The 24,020-nt window shown below is 36.7% G+C and overlaps 1 protein-coding gene and 1 long non-coding RNA gene across 6 annotated transcripts in view; one reads left to right on the top strand and one right to left on the bottom strand.

Moving 5' to 3' along the window:
• Window positions 1-24,020, top strand: part of LOC115224765 (segment polarity protein dishevelled homolog DVL-3) — a 245,450-nt gene that overhangs the window by 38,121 nt on the left and 183,309 nt on the right. The gene's annotated exons all lie outside the window — the stretch shown is intronic.
• The window catches only part of LOC118768053, a 15,980-nt gene continuing 11,262 nt past the window's right edge, over window positions 19,303-24,020 (bottom strand). Inside the window, exon 3 of the long non-coding RNA XR_005003975.1 lies at window positions 19,303-19,368. This is a non-coding gene — a long non-coding RNA (uncharacterized LOC118768053). The remainder of the gene's footprint in view (window positions 19,369-24,020) is intronic.

Here is a 24,020-nt window from a genome sequence, read left to right as displayed (position 1 = left end):
CTGGTAGTTGCCACTTAAAAAGCACTCACTCCAAACTGTGAAGTGGTTGGCATTTGGAAAAGCATCCAGCCGTAAAAACCATGCCAATACTGACCTCACATGTGTAAGTGGCATGTAAAAAGAACTCAGCCCACTCTGCAGAGTGGTTGGTGTTAGGAAGGGCATCCAGCCATAAAAACCATGCCAAAACATACAGAAGCATGGTGCAGGCTCCTGCCTGGCCAGCTCCTGTCAAAGCATCCAACCCAGTATGAAAGAAGGATGTTAAATGATGATGATGATATGTATTACAACTGGCACTCCATTGGTTACAAAATTGTGAAATTAACTTGCAAGTGGCTGAGCACTCCATAGACATGTGAACCCTATATAGCTCTCAGGACGATTCAGCGTGATACAGAATTTGACAAAGCTGGCCCTTCCTTTTGAATTAGAAGTACAACTCATTTTTGTCAGCTGAGTGAACTGCAGCAATGGGAATTGAAGTGTCTTGCTCAAGGACACAATGTTTCACTGGGAATTGAACTCATGACCTTACCGTCATGAGCTAAATAACCTAATGACTAAGTACGCTTTCACATGTATTATACATGTAATATATAATACATGTGGGAGATGTAGTGGTTTGCTGTACTTAAGGCATGCCAAGCTAAGTAAAATCTCTGTCTTCCACACATATAGGCTTGTCCTTTCAGGTGTTGGTGTCACTTAAAAAGCACCCAGCACACTCTGTTAAGTGGTTGGTATTACAAAGGGCATCCACCTGTAGAAATCATGCCACAACAAACTGTTGGAGTCTGGACAGCTTCCTGCTAGCCAGCTCCATGTCAGACCATCCAACCCATGCCAACATGGAAAGTGGATGTTAAACAATGATGATATGTGATATATATATATATATATATATATATACATCATATAGTAGTGGCTGTGCGGTAAGATGATTGCCTCCTAGCCATATGATTCTGAGATCAGTCTCATTGCATGGCACCTTTGGCAAGTGTCTTCTATTACAGCCTTGGACTGACCAAAGCCTTGTGAGTAGATTTGGTGGATGGAAACTGAAAGAAGCCTGTCATATATGTGTGTGTGTGAGATTGTGTTTATGTTCCTGTGACTTAGTGATTCAGTAAGAGTCCAATAAAATAAGTACCAGGCTTAAAGGGGGAAAAAAAAGAAAAAAATAAGTACAGGAGTCGATTCATTCAACTTAAAAATTTTCAAGGTGGTGCCCCAGCATGGACACAACCTAAAGATTGAAGCACACATATATGACAGGCTTCTTTCAGTTTCCATCAACTAGTCTGTGGTGCCAAAAAGATTGGTGACTGCTGCTTTAGCCCATTAGTGTTCACATTATTTTTTTCAAAAGCAAAGCTTATTTATACACAGGTTTTGGATTAATCCTGCATTATCTTGTAGCTTTGAGATGTTGATGAGGTAACTTAATTTTTAGAATGATATTGTAGGGTTTGTGGGAGAGGCCAGTTTGAACATAGAGGTATAATAGGCGGCGGGCTGGCAGAATCGTTAGCATGCCAGGCAAAATGCTTAGCAGTATTTCGTCTGCCACTACGTTTTGAGTTCAAATTCCACCGAGGTTGACTTTGCCTTTCATCCTTTCGGGCCTCGATTAAATAAGTACCTATTTCTTTACTACCCACATGGGGCTAAACACAGAGGAGACAAACAAGGACAAATAGACAGATTAAGTCGATTATATCGACTCCAGTGCGTAACTGGTACTTAATTTATCGACCCCGAAAGGATGAAAGGCAAAGTCGACCTCGGCGGAATTTGAACTCAGAACGTAGTGGCAGACGAAATACAGCTACGCATTTCGCCCGTGTGCTAACGTTTCTGCCAGCTCGCCGCCTCGATTAAATAAGTACCAGTTACGCACTGGGGTTGATATAATCGACTTAATCCGTTTGTCTGTGCTTGTTTGTCCTCTCTGTGTTTAGCCCCTTGTGGGTAGTAAAGAAATAGGTATAATATTAGGGCCAGATATGGCCTGTTTAAAATGCTAAAGGGTTAACTCATCACTTTATTAGAAATAGCAGTCAGATTTGCCTCAGCCTACATTATATCATTTAAAAATAGAAAAAAAAAATTAGAATATAGAGCCTAAGATATACTGTGCCTGAGAAGCCAAATGGTAATGTGTTTAATGGCTTTGATCTTATTGTTTGCACTGTAAGAGCTGTGGTATCATGATGTCATTTTTTTGTAACAAAACCACTTGATTCTTCATCTTTTAACAATTGGCAGAAGTGTTTTGTGATCTGCACGGTCTTTCCCCAACAGTTCACGTTTTTTTTTTTTTAAATATTTCCTGACACTGTCATTCATTGGATGTTCCTTCTGCTTCTGGAATGCAAAGCATCTCTCAATAATATTACATTTCAAACATCTTGATTGTTATCTCAGCTTTTGGTATCTAAGCGTTCCTTGATATCGTTACTCTTCAAGACTGAATTTTATTAAGTGGTAAAAAAAAAATTCACCAAGATAAAAGAACAGAATTATATCCATTCCTGTTTCTTTGTCAAAGCACAAAGGAAATAAAGAGTTTGAATGAGAGAGAGAGAGAGAGGTGGGGGCAGGGAGAGTCTGTTTTAATTGCAACCGATTCTCTTAATGAATAATGAATATCTGGATGGTTTATCTATGATGCCTATTTTCTTGCCCTCCCCCTACGAGATTAAAGTAAATATATATAAATAATCTTTCTTCATTAGAAGTTTCATTTACTGTCACATTAAACATATTAATTGATTAATTTCTGTAATTTTATTACTATTAATCTATGCTTCATAATTGTACCTCAGTGTATGTATGTATATGTGTGTGTGTGTGTATAGTCACACACACGCACGCAAATGTGAGTATATATGAAATAAAGATATAGAACTATAACTGATAACGACAGAAATGTATATATATGTGTGTGTGTATACATATGCAAATATGTATCTATATGTGTATGTTTGTGTGTAATATATATATATATATATATATCCTACATTTCTGTCATTAATTATAGCCTATAGCTGTATAGCTATGTTTATATATATACAGATACATACATACACACACACATGTTTGTATGTGTGTGTGTATAAGATATGATTCATTTTTGGCATTATTAATCATGGTTTTGTATCTATATTTCAAAGTATCTTTTATATATAGAAAATCAAACACCTAATGATATTTTCTATGGAATCCAATTTAAGAATTCCTTGGTAAATTCTTTTATGGGCAAATAAATCAGTGAGTGGTATAACAGTTAGCTTTCCAATCTCAAGATTTCTGATTCAATCCCACCACATGGCACCTATGGCAAAGTATATTTTTCGATAACCTTAAGCCAATTCCTTCTGAGCCTTGTGAATGAAAATGGTAGATTGTAATTGAAGCAGGCATGGCTGTGCAGTCAGAAGTTTGCTTCCTAATCTCAAGGTTTTGGGTTCAGTTCCATTGCATGGCACTTTAGCCTATGTCATCTGATTTAGACCCCAGGCTGACCAAGACCATGTGAGCAGATTTGGTTGATAGAAAGTGAAAGAAACCTTTTGTATAAATATGATTGTGTGTGTGTGTGTGTGACTGTCTCCTTGCCTTGATATCACATATTGCCAACAGGCAAGTGGCATCCTTTGTTTCCAATCTTCTGGGGAAATATTACTTTGCTCCGAAACTGAGCATTGGTGATAGGGAGGGCATCCAGTTATAGAAAATCTGCCTCAAATTCTATCATCTACTATAGCTTCAAATTGACCAAAACCTTGCAAGTGGATTTGGGAGATGGCAAATGAAAGAAGCCTTTTGTATATATATGTGTGCGTGCGTGGAAAAGTGAATGTTACGGTGATGATGTATGTGTGCAGGATCCCTTTGAATAAACCATTCCTGTTCTTGGATAGTAAGCTTAATCTATCACCTGATTTTTAATACCACTACCTGGCTTGTGGGTGCTTTTAGAGCAAGTCTTCAATCTGTTGAAGGTATGCAATGGGGTGCTGAAAAGTTCCTGGCTTTGGGTAAAAGAAAATACAGGAGGGTCAGTTAATTATGATTTTATTCATCATATTCCCCTCTCAGATCCACACACTTATTGTAACGGTCCTTCAGTTTTTCTAAGCCCTGTAAAAGAACTCAGAAGCCTGGGCCTTCAACCAGGCCTTTTATGATACCTTCAAAGCCCTCCCATATGTTTGGATCATATTTCCAGTCTGAAGACAGGATAATGCAGTAGTTCTCAACTGGGGTCCTTATGGCTCTTGAGGTGTCCACATGACCCTTGGAGTCCACATAAGATTTTGTTAAAGTTTGAGCATTAAATTGGTTGTACTTCTACAATACACAAAATATTATAACAATTTTTATACGATTCTTTATAATACTAAATTATAAACAGTGAATAGCACTAAGGGTTCAGTAGAGTAAAATAGGATTCTAAGGGGTCCACTGGCAAAAAGTGGTTGAGAACTACTGAGATAACCTACTGGTTGTGGTTGGGTTTCTTTTTCCTTCTCACTACCAACCAGTCTAAGACCCAGCAACCTGTGTTTGGTTTAATCCTTTAGCATTCAGATTATTTTGTCAAATGTAATGTTTATTTATTCACATTGTTTTGAATCAATCATGCATTATCTTTTTGGGTTGAGATTTCAATGATGTGCTTGTTTATTTTTAGTATGATATTGTTTATTTTTTATTGTTTATTTTTAGTATGATATTGTAGGGTAGGTGTGAGAGGCTGGATATGACTAGCCAGTTCATAAAACAGGTAGAATATTTGGGCCGTATATGGCCAATTTAAATGTTAAAGGTTTAATGATGTCAAATTTGAGTCCTACAAGAATACATAGCTCTACCCATCTATGCCTATTGTCTTCATTATATCCATTTTTCTATACTGGCAAAATATATATGATATTGCTGGTTCCCAATTTTGTTCCATGAAAACATATCTGACCAAAGGGAAATATTACCATGCTTAGAAATAAGTGATGGTTGGCAACAGGAAAGGAATCTGGCTGTAGAAAACCTACCTCAGCAAATTCGTCTGACCCATGCAATCATGGAAAAGTGGATGTTAAACAATAATGATGATGATGAAGAGAAAAGTAAGAGAATAGTTTCCAACCACATTTTGCCTGTGGACCTCTTTGGTTCCTAATTTACTCTACTGAACCCTCAACCCTGGTTGAGAATTGCTGGGTTATCCTATCTTCAGGCTGGAAATCTGGTCCGAATATACAATGGGGTGCTGAAAAGTTCCTGGCTTTAAAGGTATTGCAAAAGGCCTGGCTGGAGGCTCAACCTTCCAAGACCTTTTACAGCGCTTAGAAAAACTGAAGGACCGCTACAATAAGTGGGTGAATCTGAGAGGGGAATATGTTGAATAAAATCATAATTAACTGATCCTCCTGTATTTTCTTTAAGTGAAAGCCTGGAAATTTTCAGTACCCTCTCATTTACACACACACAAGGGGGTGCTGAAAAGTTCCTGGCTTTAAGGATATCACAAAAGGCCTAACATTCCAAGCCCTTTTACAGGGCTTAGAAAAACCGAAGGACCACTACAATAAGTGTGTGAATCTGAGAAGGGAATATGTTGAATAAAATTATAATTAGGCTGTACATGAAGTTAGTCTATTCAATTTCAGTTGGTAGACAGGAAAAAGGGGACACAAGGCTGAGCCATGTTCATTGCAAAACTTGATTCACCTGTGTTAACTTATTTAGGAAAATGTAGCCGTTATCTAATGGTACTTGATACTTTCCAACAACAACATCTTACAGGACCAACAAGTTTTTATTGATATCACCTACCCCTGCATGCCAACTATTTTAAATCTCCATCTCTCCCTCCTCTGCAATTTTACGTCTTCTTAAAAGTGGAGATGCCAAGTTGTAGGTGTGTGTGTGTGTGGGGGGGGATTACACAAGGGATTACATAATGTCAAAAGAAATTATTTTTCTAGTATTATTTCATTTTATTTTTTTTTTTTCCTGCTTCTACTTCTGTTGGGAGAAAGCAGTAGTGGGAGGTGAGGGGGAATTAAAATTTTTTTTTTTTTTAATATTTTTAAATCCAATGTAATCCTCTTTCAGTCAGTGAATAACTATCGGAATAACTCACTCATGGATGTATAAATCAGTGCGGGGTCGGGGGTGTAGAGCCATAGAAAGAGTAGTGAAGAAGGGTCATGGTGGTGGCGGTGGGGAAATAAACATTTCTGAGTCATAATATTCACCCACCCATCCATTCATCCATACCTCTGCTTTCAGTGGAGGTGCAGGTTAGGAGTAAATGATGATGATGATGATCAATCTGTATACATATCCTAAAACTCTGAAGATCTTTACTAGAAATTCTTGGTAAAAACGAAAAAATAAATTTTTTCTCTCTTTTTTTTAAACTTCTTTTAAAAAAATCTGTGCTCTCCCCAGCTCCCCGCTGCCCCATCCTTCCCATGGATTACATTGTAGTAAACAAAATGGAAATATGTTAAATGTGCTGAAAAATCAAAGTTGGCATCATTGAACTGACACATATTGTTTATAGTGTGTCTGTGTGTGTGTGTATATATACATACACACATGCATATGTGTGCGTGTATATCTAGTTAAGACAGAATGTCATTTAGCCGTTCTGTTTCATACCGGGAGGTTTTTATGGCATTGTGTCTTTATTGTAAATTGTGTGTATGTATATATGTATAAGTGTGAGTATGTATATATATATGTGTATATATATATATATATATATATATATATATATATATATATGAGTTTGTATGTGCACATGTGTATTAGTATTTATATTTGTGTGTATGTATGTGCATATATATATGTGTGTATATGTGTGTGTGAATGTTTACTCATGTATGTGTAAGTCTCTCTCTCTCTATATATATATGTTTGTGTGTATATAGATATATATATGTGTGTATTTATTTGAGGCTGATCATTCACACTGTCTCTACTCATTTTCCTGTCATGTATGCTCCTTCACTGGAAAGCTTCTTCTACAATGGTGTAGTGAAGTGAATCATCAGTCTTGAACAAATATACTCTATTACATGTACTGAGTAATTTCTCTCCTGTTTGTTTACTCAGTTGTATATGTGTGTCATCATCATTTAATGCATGTCTTCCTTACTGGTTTAAGTCAGATTCTTCGGCAGGTACCCATAGGTTTAAGGCGGCGAGCTGGCAGAATCGTTAGCACGCCGGGCGAAATGCTCAGCAGTATTTCGTCTGCCGCTATGTTCTGAGTTCAAATTCCGCCGAGGTCGACTTTGCCTTTCATCTTTTCAGGGTCGATTAAATAAGTACCACTTACGCACTGGGGTCGATATAATCGACTTAATCTGTCTTTACATTCTGAATTTATTAGGAGCATGTTTACAAGGAGATAAAATTCCGCCATGGTTGACTTTACCTTTTAACCTTTTAGAGTTGATGAAATAAGTGCTAGTTGATTTCTGGGGTCAATGTAATCAACTTACCCCAACCCCGAAAAATTTCTGGTCTTGTGCCAAATTTTGAAACCATTACTATGTGTGTGTAATCTATATAGATTCATATAAACCTTAACATTTTCTCTCTCTTGTATGTTTGTGGTGTTAATTTTGTTTTAATTTCTTCCAGTCTGGATTGCTTTAGTGTTGTAGTGTTTAGTTCCATTTAGTGTTATTCACTAAGGGAATAACATTTTTTTTGTTCATTCACACTAATGGCAATTTCCTTGTCTTTGGAATCATTATTCATTTGTAGCAGCTCATTTTACAATGCTGTGCACATTCTCCATTACATAAAGTGGTATGTGTATCGGGAATTATTTTGATTTGTCTTGAGAATACATCTCTGTCTCCTTCCTACTCTCCCTCCGTTTTTTCTATATCATATCATATGGTATAATGTATGTGTGCAACTAAACTGATGAGACACATGAAAATAAAATCAAGCTTACATATTGAAATACATACTGTATTCTATATCGTTTCCAGTCATGATAGTATTTCTAGTAGTCAAATGTTCATGGAAATATATGGGCACGTGATGCTTTCATCAGTAGATTTGCGAAAAAGAGTTTTATAAGAATTTTTGTTGTTCATGTACAGTTTAAATCTACAGGAACCGGTCAGCCAAGTGGCGTCCTGTTTGCCCGATGTATAGAGAAGGGTGGAGAGAGCAGGAGATGCAGTAGATGACATCATTAGAAGTGCAGGTTATGGAATCGGTGATATGATAGGGTCGATGATGGGTGCCGGTGGGGAGGGTGGTGTTGGAGAGGTAGGGGCAAGTGCGGCAGCGTTGATGAGCTGGATTGGGAGGTTGGGTTAGGGAAGAAGCTGTGGACATATATGTGTGTGAATCGTTGGCAATTTTTTTCTCTCCATCTTCCTTTTCCATTGGACTTTCCTCTGTTTCTGAAGGAGAGCTTTAGTTGAAACCATAAACCACCCTCTTTCTTTCCTTGAGCATCTGTTAATACTTTACATGTACCACATCCTCATGTTGTTGTTTTTTTTTGTTTGTTCTTAGTTTTTTTGGATTTATATATATATATATATATGTGTGTGTGTGTGTGTGTGTATTTATGATGGTTTTCATCTACCAAATCCATTCACAAAACATTGTCTGCCATGAGGCTATAGCAGAAGACACTTGCCCAAAGTGTCACACAGTGGGACGGAACCTCAAACCGTGAGGTTTGGAAGCAAACTTCTCAACCACACGGCCATACCTGTGCCTAGAATGTAAAATCATCTTAAAGAAACAAGCTGTTATAAGGAATAAGATTTACACTTTTTATCTCCTTGTAAACATGCTCCTAAGTATTTCCTGGCTCATTATAAACCTTAATCAATAATTCCAAAATCAATTTGACTTTACTGAATGCTATCAGACTTATTTCTCTTGTTTTTTTTCTTCTTCTTGGTTCCCTTGTTTCTACTTCACCAACAAAAAAAAAACCCTTATTTAAATATTCTCACACACATTCAGTTGCCTCCCTTATGAATGTGTTCTTTTTAATACAATTTAATCGCCTGCATATTTAATTCAATAAATTTCCTGCTCTCCCCTCGTGCACCCACAATTTCCTACAAACATTTTCCTTGTTCAATTTTCCTTGTAAGACTTTTATACTTTATAGTTAACACCTTCACATGAATATAATGTACACTTTTAATATGATTTGTTTTACAATTTAATCATGTGCTTGCTTGCTTTATTTAACAATTTTAATAATCCACATGGTATTTTCCCATGGAAGTGTATTTTCTGTATGCATTTATTATTATATTTATTTTTTTTTTCTAGTCAGTGTAGTTACTGTACATCTATTCCCACCCACTCTGCCTCAATCTTTCCTTTTATAGAATTCAGGGATTCAACAAAGTTCAATGAATTTTCTTCAGCACCCAAACTCAACTTAGTTTCTTATATTTTTTGATTAGGCACAGGAGTGGCTGTGTGGTAAGTAGCTTGCTTACCAACCACATGGTTCTGGGTTCAGTCCCACTATGTGGTACCTTGGGCAAGTGTCTTCTATAGTCTCGGGCTGACCAAAGCCTTGTGAGTAGATTTGGTAGACAGAAGCTGAAAGAAGCCTGTTGTATATATGTATATATATGTATGTGTGTGTATATGATTGTGTGTCTGTGTTTGTCCCCCCAACATCGCTTGACAACCGATGGTGGTGTGTTTACGTCCCCGTAACTTAGCAGTTCAGCAAAAGAGACCGATAGAATAAGTATAGGCTTGCAAAGAATAAGTCCTAGGGTCAATTTGCTTGACTAAAGGCGGTGCTCCAGCACGGCCACCATCAAATGACCGAAACAACTAAAGAGAGTACTACACATGAGTGTGTGTGTGTGTGTGTGTGTGTGTGCAGGGGTGGCTTTGTGGTAAGGAGTTTGCTTCCCACTGCATGGCACCTTCGGAAAATGTCTTCTACTATAGCCTTGGTCCAACCAAGGCCTTGTGTAGACAGAAACTGAAAGAAGCCCATTTGTGTGTGTCTGTGTTTGTATTTGTCCCTCACCACTGCATGACAAATCTTCCTTTGCTTATTTCAATTATAGGATTGTCTTCATATTGGAACATCACCTTCAAGGGATTTAGTCAAACAAATCAACTCCACTATTTGTCAAGTATCAGATAGTATTGGGCTGAGTGATATTTGTGTTGTTGGCTAGACTCATGTTGTATAGGATGTCTGTGAAATTGTGTGTATGCATGTAAATCTGTACATGTGCTGCTAGATTTGTTTCAGATTAAAAATGGAAAATGTAAGGATTTCAATGTTTTTGAATGTATTTTTTTTATTTTCAAATATTTTTTTTTTGTTTTTGTTTCATAGATTTTTTTATTTTATGATAATTGGTCCTGATCAGTGTCTGCATTAGGATTTTTAACATGTTACAAATATCGAAGGGCATTTGTATTTTTGTTGTTTGCAGAGTCGATGCTCCTAAAGGAAAAACAAACAACAAAACCCAATTCCGTTTGGCTTTGTTAAGGCACTAGAATTTGCTGCTAATAAAATTCCATATGCCATACTGCCCATTTAGAAAAATTGTATTGGATTTCATTTCATTTGTCTATTCTCTCTCTTTCCCCTTCTCTCTCTCTCTCTCTCTCTCTCTCTCTCTCTCTCTTTGCTTTGCTTCTGTCAACGGAATTCTTTGATGTTCTTTTTCTCTAATGGCTGAATTAATTCCAACCAAATCAACAATGCTGCCTTAGAAATCCTGATTCTTGTTGTTGAAAGTCATTCTAGTAATTTACACATGAGAAAAGCATGGGGAGGAGAGAGGGAGATGCGGAAGAGGAGGAAAACTTTACTGACGAAATAATATAAATATATCTGAAATACATTATAAATATCTGAAATACATTAGCAAACAAATAATAGGAGTAATTCTTCTTTGTATGGGATGTTGTTCGCATTGGTTGTTGTTTTGCTGGTGTTTTAGCTATTTTTTTCTCCCCAATGTCAGCAGTTCTAAAGGTTTTTTTTTTTTACAGATAAATCACAAAGAAAATTGTTTCTTCATTCAAGAAATAACTTTGTAGCTGTTTTGTGTGTGTGTGTGTCTGTGATTTAAAAAAAAAATTGCTCTTTGATGTCAGCAGTAAATCAGTTTTGATGAATTTGATAAAACACACACACACACACACATTCACATATCTATACACATGTATATGTTCATGTTTACATATAATATATGTTTGTTTGTATATATGTATATATATATATAGATATATATATATATATATAATATATACATACATATGTTGTGTGTGTGTGTGAGTGCATGTATGTATACATGTATGTTTGCATGTGTGTGTGTATATGTATGTATGTATGTATGTATGTATGTATATATATATATGCATATATGCATATATGTGTATGTATATATATATATATATATATATATATACACACATACATACAGGGTGCAATGGGTAAATTATGGAAGTTCTATCTAAAGTCCCAGGACTCGTAGCACCTGTAACTACACACACACACACATATATATATAATGTTTGTATTTGTCTGTTCCCACTGTTTGACAGCTAGTGTTGGTTTGTTTGTCTCCCTGTAGCTTAGCAGTTTATCAAAAGAAATCCATATCAGACTAAAACAAGACCCAATCGCAAAAAAAAAATCAAAAAATATTAGTCCTGATTTAACTTGTGCTCCAGCATGGCTACTGTCCAATGATTGAAACAAGTGAAAGATTAAAGAAAGAAAAATTGATTTGGTTAACCCCTTTCTGTTGTTTGTCATTAAGTGTTTTTTTCTTAATCCTCTGCTTTAATGGTGTGCAACTATTTTTCAAGTATAAAGCCACTTGTGGCAAGGCTTGCTGTCACAACACTTGAATACTCAAGTGGGGGTTTCCTAAAGCACGCTGATTTAGATTTTGCTTGACTGAATGCTGGTAAGTTTGTGTTCGTATGCTTGAGAGGAAATGGTAGTTCTTATGTTTCAAGTAGAACCCTTCATTAAAGAGAAGAAATACTTACATTCAGTTTTTTATCCAAAGAGGGACCCACCTGCTTGGATTGTAGGTTAACTAATACCTTGTAGTGAATTTGGTAGATGGGAACTGCAGGAAGCCTGTTGTATGTGGAACTGAAGAAGCCTGTCAAAATTACATATATATATATATATTATATATATATCTATAATATATATATATATATATATAACACGATGTGTTACCGCTACTGTATATACTCACTTTATATTTATCATTGTTTGATTTCACTTTTCAAATCAGCGACAGTGGGCGCTGGAAAAAGTATAAGTATTTGTGAGGAAATCAATTCGGCGACAACTATGATTGTCACAGCTGCGAGAGGTCAATACCTCGAACTCGAGTCCGTGTGTATCATAAGTTGAAGACGGGAAGGATGACTTCCCTTTGCAAATACTGACAGGACACAGATAGTGTGTCTATGGCCAGCTGGAGGAGTGTGTCCTCCTGGGGCTAAAAACTACAGTACATCCACCCTTAGGGGTTAGCCATATTGAAATGGCAAATACGTCACTATATATATATATATATATATATATATATATATATATTACACATTTGTGTGTCTGTGTTTGTCCCCTCCTCCTTGATACACGGGTGTGGTGTGTTATGCCTCCTCCCCCGTAACTTAGCACCTTTGGCAAAGAGACTGATAAAATACGTACTAGGCTTAACAAAAAAAAAAAGTTCTGAGATTGATTTGTTTGACTAAAACCTTTCAAGGCAGTATCCCCCCAGGATGGACACAGTTCTCATGACTGAAACAAGTACAAAATATAAGATAACTGATGGCTTCCAGTGTTTAGAAAATGTCCATGTTAACTTATATGAATATATATATATATATATATATATATATATATATATTATATATATATATATATATCATATTGCATGACAGCTACTTTTTAAGTGCTTATGAAGAATTGAAAATGTCAGAGTTATCTGGTGGGTGTTTTATATATATTTTGTAACACCTCTTTAACATGATGAACTTGAAAGAATGATTGCTTGTTTCCTTACATCTGTAGAATGTCAATAATAATAATAATGATAATTAGCTGGACTCCGTGAAAAATTCACGGAAAACATAAAAAAATGCAAGCATCTGTAAACAGTGTACTGGTGCCATGAGAAATGTTTGTATATTGTGACCGTCTGTCTTTATGTTCTGAGTTCAAATTCTGCTGAGATCAACTTTGCCTTTTGTCCTTTCGGGGTTGATAAATTCAGTATCAGTTGTGTACCGGGGTCGATAAATTAAATATCAGTTGTGTACTGGGGTTGATCTAATCAACTGGCCCCCTCCCCACAAAAAATTCAGGCCTAGGAAAGTATATTGTGACTGTTACAGAATATAGAAAGTAATGTAACACCAATGACTATATAATCCAACCAATAATCTCAGTTACACAACCGTAAATGGAATTAATATTTAACCTCAGAATGCATCGTACATATTCAGAGAATCTTAATGTACAAATTGAAATGCAAAAGAACGAAATAATAAATGGATTTATGAATGAAATTGGGTAATTGCGTTTATTTCCACTACGCGACATTTATTATTGCAAACATGTTTTAACTAATCTAAACTATATACACACATGCCGGTGGCACATAAAAGGCACCATTCGAGCATGATTGTTATCAGCGTCGCTTTACTGGCACCTCTGCCGGTAGCATGTGTAAAAAGATTTGAGCGAGGTCGTTGCCAGTACCGCTTGACTGGCCCCCATGCCGGTGGCACATAAAAAGCACCCACTACACTCTCAGAGTGGTTGGCATTAGGAAGGGCATCCAGCTATAGAAACTCTGCCTGATCAAGATTGGAGCCTGGTGCAGCCATCTGGTTTGCCAGCCCTCAGTCAAAATCATCCAACCCATACTAGCATGGAAAGCAGACGTTAAACGACGGCGATGATGATGATGATATGTCTTGAGTTGTAGCTGTAATTCAAAGGGACCAGCCTTGTCATTCTGTGTGAGGCTGAATCTCTCAGAGAACTACATGCATGTCTGTGAAGTTCTCAACCATTTGTGAGTTAATTTTATCCTCATGTGGTAATGAAAAGTGAAATTGATCATCCAGAATTTGCTGTGTGTATGTATCTATGTATGAACTTTTCTTTGGATTTATGTATCTACTGTCTCTCTCACTTTCTTTCACTTCTTTGTGTCCCTCTTCTCTCTTGCTTTTGATTTAACAATGTGTATTAGTATCTCCTCTTGTGATGTGATAAACATTTAAAAACACAAAATGAATGCCATCACCACTAACTGTCTCTTTCACTCTCTCTCTCTCTCTCTCTCTCTCTCTCACACACACACACACACACACACACACACACACACACACATGTATATGTATATTGCTAAAATATTTAGTCATAATGACACATCGCCTAAAAAATATTCAGAAGTGTGTTACCTGATAAAATGACACTTTTTGCATACTCAAACTTGCTTAATGTTACACTTGTATTCTGAATAAATATGCTATGGAAACGTGTAGTTATAATTTAAAATACCCATTCATTTTAGTCTTATTACTACACACACACACACACACTCACACACGAGGAGGTGCTGAAAAGGTCCTGGTTTTATGGGTGTCGTGAAAGGCCTGGCTGGAGGCCCAACCTCCAAGTTCTTTTACAAGGCTTAGAAAAACTGAAGGACTGCTGCAATAAGTGTGTGAATCTGAGAGGGGAATATGTTGAATAAAATCATGATTAACTGATCATCTCGTATTTTCTTTTGCCTAAAGCCAGAAACTTTTTTCAGCACCCCACCTCGTTTACACACACACACACACACACACACAAAACAGTTTTCATTTTAGGTTTGCTTGATAGGTTTGGCTTGGGGCTAAATAACAACAGTGGTTGTAAAACACAAACACAGAGAGAGAGAGAGAGAGAGAGAGAGAGAGAGACAGACAGACAGACAGAGGTTGGAACATGGGTGGCAGAGAACAGGCACAAGCGAAGTGCAAGGTGGTAGTGCTGCCAATCAAGGGCGGGATCATTCTTCAATATCGCCAATATCATAATTGTCTTCTATAAGAGAAAGCAGTCCTTATTGCATAAAATATATGATATTTATGATGATAACATTATCAAACAATGAATGACCAGCATAATTGTGACAGGCCACTTTAATAATTCATTTTCATGTTTCATCTGACGACGACGACTGCTGCTGCTGCTACTACTACTACTGCTACTACTACTGTAGCAACTTGCTAGTTCTGTGCTACTTCCAAATGGCTCATTGGTTAGATTGCTTAAAGTAATACAAGCTGCATTCTAGAAATGTTCACACTTTTCCAGGAGAGTCATTTAATAATTTCAGAGAATTAAGAAAATGCTAATCGCCTCTGACTTTAATCTACTTGTATAAGCACTTCAGCCACTTTGTGAAGGCACCATGAAAGTTCTGCAAAGTGATTGTGTTCAGGACCCTTGCCACCTTGTCATCTTGCTTTATCTTCTCTGTTTTCAAACCAACTGCCCCTGAGGTTTTCCTTCAGATTAGAGAACAACTAAGTCACGGGGAGCAAGGTCAGGACTATAGGGCGGGTGAAGGAGTTTTGATGCCCATCTCTGTCAAGTAGTTGGTTACCAATTTCAAAGAAGTATTAAAATGCTAATCTCCTTCACTGTAGGATCCTCTGACTTCAATGCACTTGTAGAGCTTCAACGACTTTGTGAAGGCCCCATGGTAGTTCTGCAAAGTGATGGTGTCTTCAAAACTCTACCCCTGAGGTTTTCCTTCAGCTTGGGCAACAACTGAAAGTTGTCACAGGGAGTATGATCTGGACGACAAGGAGGGTGAGTGAGTTTTGATGCTCATCTTTGTCAAGTAGTTAGTTACCAACTTCTTAACGAAGATGGGCTCTGACGAACACACTCTGTTCTAGGATGCTCATCACTGAGCACCATGGAAACAAACTCTGCACAAATTTTACACATGTAACTTAGCAGTTCGGCAAAGGAGACCAATAGAATAAGGCTTACAAAGAATAAGTCCTGGGGTCGATTTGCTCGACTAAAGGTGGTGCTCCAGCATGGCCACAGTCAAATGACTGAAACACGTGAAAGAGAGAGTATGTTCAGATTTTCATGAATAATTTGTTGTACAGTTGCCACACCAACTCCAAACTGTATGCTTATCACCTTTATAGACAGATGCTCAACAGGCTTCATCTAGAAAATTATGTATTTCTCAACCAGCTCTGATATTCTGATGTCCTTCTCCCTCTCATGCCTCTCATCTCTCACCTCCTCTCTACCATCCTTGGACCTCCTGTGTCAGCGAGAAAGTTAATTCATCAGCAGTCTGGAGCATTTCATAAGTTTTTGTAGCGATTTTGCCTAGTTTAACCCTTAAGTATTTAAACCGGTCACATCTGGCCCAATATTATTACAGCGTGTTTGTGTGTCTGTGTTTGTCCCCCTAGCTTTGCTTGACAACCGATGCTGGTGTGTTTATGTCCCCCGTCACTTAGCGGTTCGGCAAAAGAGACCGATAGAATAAGTACTGGGCTTACAAAGAATAAGTTCTGGGGTCGAGTTGCTCGATTAAAGGTGGTGCTCCAGCATGGCCGCAGTCAAATGACTAAAACAAGTAAAAGAGTAAAGAGAGAGTACTGTTTTTACTTCGCAGATTTTCTCCTATCACAGGTTGGTTTTGGAATATAACACCCATGATAGTCAAGAGATTGCTGTACTAAAATTACAATGGTCTTGGATAGTCATAACTGCCTCACCTCAAAATGTCCTAAAACTTCTGGAATTCACCTCAGAATTGATTGGTTTTTATTCTTTTACTAGTTTTTGTTATTGGCTGGTATCCATGATAAGGCACCATCTTGAAGGGTTTCAGTCAGTTTTTATATCGATTCCACTAACAACATATCCGGTACTTATTTTTTTGAATGGCTAAATTCACCTAAGTGATGTATCTCGGCTGACTAAATACCGCAAGATATTTTTTTCATTTAACGCACCGATTTTATTAGCCATCTACTTGCCAACACACACATGTATATATTTATGTGTGTATCTTCTGGATGATAAATATGTTTAAATTATGTCACAGTCGATAAAACATATACACAAGCAAAAATTGCACCTGTCTCGCACTAATACACAAATTAGTTTTGTATAAATGATGTATGAATGAGATGAATGTTTATTCATTGTTTGCTTGGCTTGAAATGACACAAAAACATACACACACCAATATGTGTGGTTTGTGTGTGTGTGTGTGGTGTGTGTGTGTGTGTGTATTTATATATATATATGAATATATTTATATATATGTGTGTATGTGTGTATGCATATATGTATGTGTACAATATATATGTGTGTGTACATAAATGTTGATGTTTATATATGTTTGGGTATATATGTGTATATTTAGGTATATTTATGTCTGTGTGTATGTGTATATATATATACATATATATCTATCTATCTATCTATATATATATATATATATATACATACACACCCACACATATATATATACACACACACCTATGTATATATACACATACATATATATATATATGCACACACACACATATACATATATATATATATACATACATATATATACATATATACACACATATATACATATATATATATATATATATATACATATATATATATAATATATATATATATATATACATGCATATATATAAATATATATATATACATGCATATATATAAATATATATATGTATGTATATATGTATAAATAGGCCAATCGTCTGTTGGTTTCAACAGTAAATGTTCCAGTTCAATCAACTACTTACAAAGCATTTATTTATTCATCATCATCCATATCAATGGCTGAGTATTCCACAAACACATTTACCTATAATCTAGCCTATTGGCACAATTAGCATGGCACAATTTTTGACAAAGCTGGTTGTTTGAATTCAAAAAGGTTCAGTCCTTCTTCAGGTGTCCTGCCTCAGTTTAGATCAGTCTAGTTTCACTGGCAAAATGTTGTTTTGATCTGAAGTAAGAGAAAGACACTTGTCAAAGATGCTTTGTAATGGGAGTGAACATGGACCGTTTTGATTGCAAAGTGAACTTCTAAGTCACTTGGCAATATCTGTACATTATATATATATATATATATATATATTATACACATGCATACATATAACATACATGATCATGTACATGTGTGTGTCTGTACATTTCTAACTCTGTGTGTGTGTGCACATATATATGTTTATATACATATATCAGGTGAGAGGTGAATGTGTGTGCATATATATGTGTTTGGTTTATATATAGGGATAGAGATGTGTGTGTGGTTTGCATATATTTATTCATACATACGCATATACAAATACAGACAGCTTTTTCTTCTGCTATTTGTTTGACTGTCTTTCCCAGTTTTCTCTATCAGTTTTTGTTACTCTTTCTCTTTGTGTATGTATGTATGTATGTATGTATATATACACACACACACACACACATATATATATATACATACACAAATTCACTGACATATGTGTTCAGTAGGCCGAGCACTGATAATGGATCATTCTACAACAGTAATACACACACACACACACACCTATGTACATGTACATACACGTATACATATATGCACATGTATATGTTCTTTGGTTAAGCACTCACCTAATATTTTCTGCTCTATCCATATGCGCTTATCAGTTCTTTTTGCTTTCTTACACTATTTTGATAAATACCTGGTGATGGTCACGATAAACATATTAGGCCATGACTATATTTATCCGTTTCTTTGCAGATAACACCATTCGGTTTGGTTGAAATTAGATTTTTTTTCTTCAAATTGTCTGCCCTCTCCACCATTTATCCATCTGTATGTTAAAGAACTCACTGCAATTCTAGAGAGAAATTCCAATACATCCACCAGTATCTGCAGTTGTAAATTCAATGTTTTTTATACAATGATATAATCAAATAATTTATTTTTCAATGATTTTAATACCAAATTGTCTGAGATTTTGGTAATAAAATGCTTATATTTAAATTAGAATGACATTGTCAAATTTCATTTGGTCAACACAGATATATCATCATCATCATCGTTTAATGCCTACTTTTCCATGTTTGTATGTGTCAGATGGAGTTTGTTGAAGCAGAATTTCTATGGCCAGGTATTATTTCCCCATGACCAGATGTTTTTCATGGAAGACTGGAAATGAACAACCCCACGTGTATAACAATGATGTTCATTTACAACCATTATATGATGTCTAGATAAGGGTCTACACAAACACATACATACACACACACACACATTCACATATATCATGATAATCTAGGACTACTAAAATCTTTAAGACATTCTGAAGGTCCTTCACAACCTTGCTTCCAAGTAGGTGGCCATTCAAAGAGAAAGAGAACATACATACAATACATATCATCATCATCATCTGTTTTCTATCCTGGTATGGGGTGGATGGTTCAACAGGAACTGGCAAGTCAGAAGCTTGCACCAAGCTTTGCTGTTTGCTTTGGCTGGATGCCCTTCTTAACACCAACCACTTTATAGAATGTACTGGGTGCTTTTTATGTGGCATCAGCACTAGCAAGGGCACCAAGTAACTTGTGAGACAAGGAGAGTAGGATTAAGGAACAGAAAAAGATGTCTTGCAGTAGATATGGAACATGGCTACTTCAGGTGGAGGATGAGAGAGAAAAAAGATTGTGAAGATGAGACGGTGGTGGTGGGCACTCCCACCCAATTACAAAAAAGTGTCTATTGGAAGTGGACCGGGGATTGCAGAGGCTAAGTGGGTGGGTGAGTAAGTTCTTGAGATTGCAAAAGAATGTGAGATGGAAGATGCAAGATGGAGAGAATGTAGTGAGTGTGCACAGGTAGAGGGAATGGGTATGTTGTGGGGAACAACAGGTTTCTTTCAGTTTCCGCCTACCAAATCCACTCACAAGGCTTTTGTAGACAACGCTTTCCTATGGTGCTGTGCAGTGGAACTGAACACAACACCACATGGTTGGGATATATTTGGTTGCTATTACCTGCAAGTTGAATTGACCATGTAGAGACCACCCCCTCATTTCATTGGTTCAATGTTGATGTTGTTTTTAGAATTCGCTGGTTTATTTATTTAAATTTTCTATATTTCAAGGTTTAACACTTTAATATTTCAAATCTTCCTCAACGGCTGGTTTCTTTTTTTGTTTTTGTTTTTCCTGGGGTTTTTTTTCTAATTTTTTTAAAGTTTTAAACTTTCTGCAAAATTGAAGAATCATGTCATATTGACAAGTTAAATCAGTTTTGCTTCGTTGAAGAAATGCTTACGTCATTAAGACAAATTGCTTTCATTATCTTCATTTGCAAGCAATAATGATAACAGTAGTAGTAGTAGTAGTAGTAGTAGTAGTATTGTCATCAGACTCTGCATTCACCCAAGTTCTAAAAACTGCATTTAAATGGTGACTATTGGAAGCAGTACAAATATAAATGTTGCTACTAAAACACCCTTATCTTTTGCTCTCTCTCCCCTTCTCTCTCTCTCTCTCTCATCATCATCTCTTTTCCCTCTCATTTCTGTGTGTGCATACGTGCATCTGCGTGCGTGCAGATTTTTCACTAAGCATGTTCTCTTTAGCTTTCACTCGTACGTGTTGAGCATTCACTCGTATATGTTGAGATGTACGAGCTTTCACTTGTACATCTGTCTGTTTGTCTCTGTCACTGCTACCTGTTCATTTTCATATTGATTACACTGGAACCAATTCTATCCATCATCATCATCATATCATAATCATCATCTCCCTATCATCATCATCATGACCATCATCTGTCGTCATCATCATCATTTCGATTATCAGCCTCCCTACCAGCATCATTAATATCATCTCCACCATCATCGTCATGATCTCCACCACCATCACCACCACCATCATCATCATCCTTATCATCTCCAGCACCATCATGATCACTACCATTATCATTACATGCAACATCATCTCTGTTGTCATTATCATCATCATCGTTTAACGTCCGCTTTCCGTGCTAGCATGGGTTGGACGGTTTGCCTGGGGTCTGGGAAGCCAGGAGGCTGCACCAGGCCCAGTCTGATCTGGCAGTGTTTTACAGCTGGATGCCCTTCCTAACGCCAACCACTCCATGAGTGTAGTGGGTGCTTTTTACGTGCCATCTTTATTATATCCATTCAGTGATATCATTTTGTTGTCATCATCATCATTGTCTGTACAAAAAAGAGTTAGAAAAGGTATTCATGATGACAAATGTTTTATCAGTAAAGCAACAGCAGTGTGCAGCTCCTACTAACAACCAAATACTGTTCATAACCAAATCTGAAAATTCGATTGGTGACTGGTTTTCATTGATGAAACGACTAATAATAGTCAGTTAACTGTAATTGATCTCTTATCTTGGTTTTTGCTTGTTTCAGTCATTAGTTTGTGGCCATGCTGGGGAACTGCCTTGAAGAATTTTAGTTGCATGTACTTTTTTGTTTTAGCCTGATACTTATTCTATCGGATCTCTTTTGATGAACTGTTAGAGGATGTAAACACAACAACACTGGTTGTCAAACACTGGTGGGAGACAGACAGACACACACACATACATACATACATACAATGGGCTTCTTTCAGTTTCCATCCACCAAATCCACTCACAAAGCTTTGGTCAGCCTGAAGCTATAGTAGAAGACATTTGAAGGCGGTGAGCTGGCAGAAACGTTAGCACGCCGGGCGAAATGCGTAGCCGTATTTCGTCTGCCATTACGTTCTGAGTTCAAATTCCGCCAAGGTCGACTTTGCCTTTCATCCTTTCGGGGTCGATAAATTAAGTACCAGTTACGCACTAGGGTTGATGTAATCGACTTAATCCCTTTGTCTGTCCTTGTTTGTCCCCTCTATGTTTAGCCCTTTGTGGGCAGTAAAGAAATTTATAGTAGAAGACATTTCTCCAAGGTGTCACTTAGTGAGACTGAACCCAGAACCGTGTGGGTTGCGAAGCAAACTTCTTACCACACAACCACTCCTGCACTCATATTAAATTTATAATCTTGTGCTCCCCCTCCAAAAAGACAAACACAGATACAAACAGAGTCCAAGATAAGTAGTGGTTGTCTAAGAAAATGATTAACGAAGTTTGTAAGTAGGGATGGTACACTTCATAACCATGTAGTTCTTCAATTGATACTGCTATGAGGTACTTTGGGCAAATATCTTCTACCAAAGCCAAGGCTTGACTGGTTCCTGTGATGAGAAGATGAGAATTTTGACTCAGGCCTGTATGAGTTCCATTCCAAACAAAACTGTCCGACGAACAGGAATTTGAAACTCTGAGTGATAGTTTTTGTGATATTTTTGCTGCAAGAGAGAGAGAGAGACACACACACACACACGCACACACACACACACACCTGTATGCATATTATCATTATTGTTTTTAATCCAACCCAAGCAAAATTTTTCTCCATGCTTGCATGGGCTAAATGTTAAAATGATGCTGATGATAATGACTGATGTTTTTTACACACACACACACACACGAACAAAACTGGCACTCTGTTGGTTATGACGACGAGTGTTCCAGTTCACCCGATCAACAGAACAACCTGCTTGTGAAATTAATGTTCCACCGTATGAGCACTCCACAGACACGTGTACCCTTAACCTAGTTGTCAGGGTGATTCAGCATGACACAGAATGTGACAAAGCTGGCCCCTTTGAATTACGGGCGCGACTCATTTTTGCCAGCTGAGTGAACTGGACCAACATGAAATAAAGTGTCTTGCTCAAAGACACATTGCGCTGCTGGGAACTGAACTCAGGAAATTATCCTGAACTGTATATCCCTAACCACTAAGCCATGCACATACACACACACACACACACACATATTCATATGAAAAGGCTTTATTTGAAGCATTTCATCTGTTTCAACATAATGAAATAAGTGTTTTCTAGAAGAATCTGCATCCAATTGCCCAATTGCACTATGAACATCCACTACAGATGATGTAAAGGGAGCAAATGCCATAAACTGCATCTTGTGTTTATCATAATTTCTCTTGCCTTTGTTCTGTCTCACATAACTAGTAATACTACTAATCACAGTAGTAGCCACATGACTACTGGATGATGATACTCTACGTGGGTCTCTAAATTAACCTGTAGCAGTCGTACATCCAGGAATTACTACACACACACACAATTGCAGCAGGGAAGATGTTTATAAGCCATTTAAGAACACAAAAAAAACCGTTAAATTCACTTCAACATTTAAATTAGATTTGTGTCTAAGTATTTTCATCGCTTTGAAACAGTAACTTGTTCACTGACAAAACTTTGTGCTGCATTTGTTTTTGTTTCAGATCAAATCACTTGCTGTGCAAGTACATCTCCGATATATATATATATATATATATATATATATATATATATATATATATACACTTTATTAAAATGCAGCAAAAATATCACAAAAACTATCACTCAGAGTTTCAAATTCCTGTTCGTCGGACAGTTTTGTTTGGAATGGAACAAAATAAGGTTATATGTATAAATATACAATTAGCTTGATAGATACACATTTGAAAATGGTTTTGTTTCATTAGTCCTTTCAACTAATGGCTTTTTCAGTGACCGGTTCATGAAATTACAATTGTAGCTTAAAATCATAACATAAAAAGAAGAAAACCTAAAATCAAAAATAAAGCATATTACTCTACCTCCGGTATTTGAGTACTATTTTTGCCACCTTGTTTCATGTTTACATGCTTACTCTCATATATATATATATATGTATATATATACACACACACACATGTTAATATTTAGCAGAAGCAAGAGTGACTCAAGGTCCGAGAGTTTTGTGTGTTAGCACTAATCGCTTATTTGCCCATAAGTCAGAAAA

The sequence above is a fragment of the Octopus sinensis genome, linkage group LG26, assembly GCF_006345805.1.
Source record: "Octopus sinensis linkage group LG26, ASM634580v1, whole genome shotgun sequence".
Classification (NCBI taxonomy): domain Eukaryota; kingdom Metazoa; phylum Mollusca; class Cephalopoda; order Octopoda; family Octopodidae; genus Octopus; species Octopus sinensis.
This window is presented reverse-complemented; position numbering and strand designations above follow the sequence as displayed.